This window comes from Agelaius phoeniceus, unplaced genomic scaffold (genome assembly GCF_051311805.1).
Source record: "Agelaius phoeniceus isolate bAgePho1 unplaced genomic scaffold, bAgePho1.hap1 Scaffold_115, whole genome shotgun sequence".
In the NCBI taxonomy this organism is placed as follows: Eukaryota; Metazoa; Chordata; class Aves; order Passeriformes; family Icteridae; genus Agelaius; species Agelaius phoeniceus.
This window is the reverse complement of record NW_027509878.1, coordinates 1,585,870-1,589,098: the sequence shown is the minus strand read 5'-3', so window position 1 is coordinate 1,589,098 and position 3,229 is coordinate 1,585,870.

Sequence of the window (3,229 nt, the reverse complement as noted above, 5' to 3'; positions counted from 1 at the left end):
CGCAGAGATTGGTCTCTACGAGTCCTGTGATTTCGCGGAGAATCGGTCTCTGTGAGCAACTCGGAAACTCGCAAAACATTGGTTTCTGCTAGGGACTCCTAAATTCACAGAACATTGGTTTCTGTGAGGGAGTCCTGAACTTACAAAGCATTGGTCTTTGTGAGGGACTCCTGAATTTCGTTTGAAGGTAAAGATTGACTCAAGTTGTACTTTCTGGTTTTGTCACATCTCTGCTCTGAAAGAGAATGCCAGAGGGAAATACAGGATGGGATAATGCCAGTCTTCAGTTTGGTGGCATGTACAGCTGAGGGGATGAACCATATATGGTCTGCTGATGGTGCTTTTTGTCTCACCGAAGAAATGCAACATTTCCTAAATATACTAGTCTATCCATTTTTTCCTATAGTATTTATTTAAACTACTTATAGGTGAATGAGTTCTGTTCAAGTTTCAGGGGGTTGTTATGATCTAGTTATTAAAATTATTAAGGAGATGCCCCTGGATTAAGGTGCAAAACATGACCATGTGCCAAAGTCAATAGTTTGGATTTTATGGAACAGTAAATGTGAGGAAGAGAGAGGGAGAAAGAAATAGCAAAAGGAGGGGGGGAGGGAGGGAGCTGGGAAAGGGGGAAGAAAGAGAGCGACAGAGAGAGATTTAGTAGAAAATATCACCATTCCATGGATCCCATCCCATTCAATCCTCTTCTGGTCTTCTCTGTGGTGAGGCCTCACAAAATGGAAGACTCCAAAGGATTAATGCAGATTTGGGCAAGGTGGCACTGCCCAGGTGCCTCCCTGGGGTGGGGCAAGTTTGGCTCTGTCTCTTGCTACTCTCAAATAATATAAAATCTTTAGCACTAGGATATCCTTTGAGTCTGCCCTGAATTGGGTTGTGGCTTTTCAGATCTGTTGTGTTACTTTGCATGCCCTGCAGTCGTCTGGTGCAAGGCCTCAGGAATGGCTCTGGGGGCACTTTGGAGGTCTTTGATGGGTTATGACACCCCCTCAGCTGCCCCTCAGGGGAAGGTCCCCTGGATGTGGCCTTCTGGGGCTGGGGGCTTCTAGAGCTGAGCCAGTTTGCCTGAGGGAGGATGGGTGTCCACTGCCCCTTAGCAGAGGTTGTGCCACACGCCCAGAATTTCCTCCTCCCCCCTCTGTTGATGGGAGGTTTGAGTGCAAACCTGGCCTCAGCAGACGAGTCTGTGGCTATGACTTCCCCAGCCTGAAGGCAGACAGAGCTGGTTTTCAGCACAGCTGCTGGGTCTGGCTTTAGTGGGGATGTATTTTTCTCCCTCAGCCTTGTTCACTTCTCCCCAGACCTGAGCTAATGGGATGCTAGTGTCAGCTTTATCTTGTCTCAAGTTCCCTTAAGCAGCTTAAATCACAGTGCCAAGTTCCAGTCAGGAGGCATTTTCAGGGAAGGGTGGGCTTGGGGGTCTCAGCTTCTCTATACAGTTTTGTCACAATGGGCAAAAAGTCCTTTATAGCAATATTTAAGCCATTAACCATAACACTCCAGTCTCTCTCAAGTCCTGTGAGGAGCAGCTGAGAGAGCAGGGGTTGTTTAGCCTTAAGAAGAGGAGGTCCACTCAAGCTGTTTTTAAATAATATTTAAGCTACAGCTTTGATTGTTCTAAGGATTTTTAATGTTGAGCATTTTAGCTCCAGGTTTCAGTATGATCCATCTTTGAATTGCACAAGGTAACCATGTAGTTCAAATAAAGTCCAACTAGAGGCCTAACAATACTAGCTGCTTATGCCAAACAAGCACATAGCTACTTTCAAATCATAGAAAATCTTTAGCACCAGTATATCCCTTGAGTCTGCCATGAACTGGGTTCTGGATTTTCAGAGTTCCATTGTTGTTCCTTCCAGTTCTGTTGAGGGACTGTCACTCATCTGTGACATCATCACTTCACAATGGCATCTGGATTCCCAGGAAGGACACCAACACCTCGACTTTTGCTTAGGGAAGGACTTAAGCCTAATACTGTGAGTAGCCCCTGGGGCTGTGTTAAGGCTGGAAACTGCCCTGGTGTCCCTGCTCTCCCTGCCCCTGTTGTCCAGCAGTGCTCTGAAGCTGCAGAGCCCCTCCCCAGCCCTCTGTGCCATGCTCCTGTTGCTGGGGCTGTCCTGGTGCAGTAGGGAACACTGTGGGATGTGTCAGGGACAGCCCAGCGCCTTGCCTGGCTGTGCCAGCAGAGCCAAGTGAAACCAATGTACAGCTGAAGCCCTCAGCATGGGCTTCTTTCCTTCCCCTTTGCCACAGCAATTCCTTCTGTCAGGCTGGGCACTCACCTGTGCTGCTCTGACCAAGCTGCCCTTGGGCACCTGGGCATGTGAGGGGGAAAGCTCAAACTCTGCCCCAAGCCTTGAGAGCCACGGCTGGTCCCAGCTGGAAGAGCTTCCAAAGCAGCTGTTCTCTCCCAGCTCCTGGCTGGGCACAGATGCAGCCCTGCAGGCAGCACTGGAGCCAGGGCCACAAAGGTCCCTTGCTGTCTGCAGCTCACTTGACTGAAGATGCCCCACTGCTGAGGCTCTGCCAAGGACATCCCTCTGTTTTCTTCTCTCGAGGGCTCTGTCAGCCCAGACAGAGAAAACCAATGCTAAGTAACAGAGAGAGCTAAAACTTGGACACATTCCTGTGCACCTCACTCTTGCTACAGCTTCTCTTGCTTGCTTCCCTTGGACTCAGCCAGCAGTGCTATCTCCTGCCTGGGAGTTTTGAGTGTTGTGCAGGGGTGGAGTTCAGGCAGTTCTGAGAGCTCCTCCCCACTCTCTGGAAAGGTCACTGCCTCAATCCAGTGAAATGTAAGAGGAAACAAATGCCCAAAGAGCAGAAATCCCCAAACATGTCCCATCAAATCACAGAGAGACTCATGGGACAGAGCCATGTGGCTGGAGTATGTCTATTGCACTCTGTATTATTAATTTATTGGTGCTAAGTATTTCAGCAGGCAACTTCCAGGGTTTCCAGAACTGTCCTAGTGGCTGTGATCACAAATTATTCATCAGTGCCACTTGTTCAAGGAAAGCCTTTCTGAGCAAGCACATCTCTGACATTCTTGCTGTTTGGTTTTTTTTTTTTTTGGTTGGTTTTTTGTTGTTTTTTTGTTTTTGCATTTCAGCTGCTTCCCTCTAAGTTCCAGAGGGAGAAGTTTGTCAACTCAAAGCAGGAGGCCAGCACTGGGGGGAGTTTTCTGCCCAGAATTGGCCCATGTGTCGAC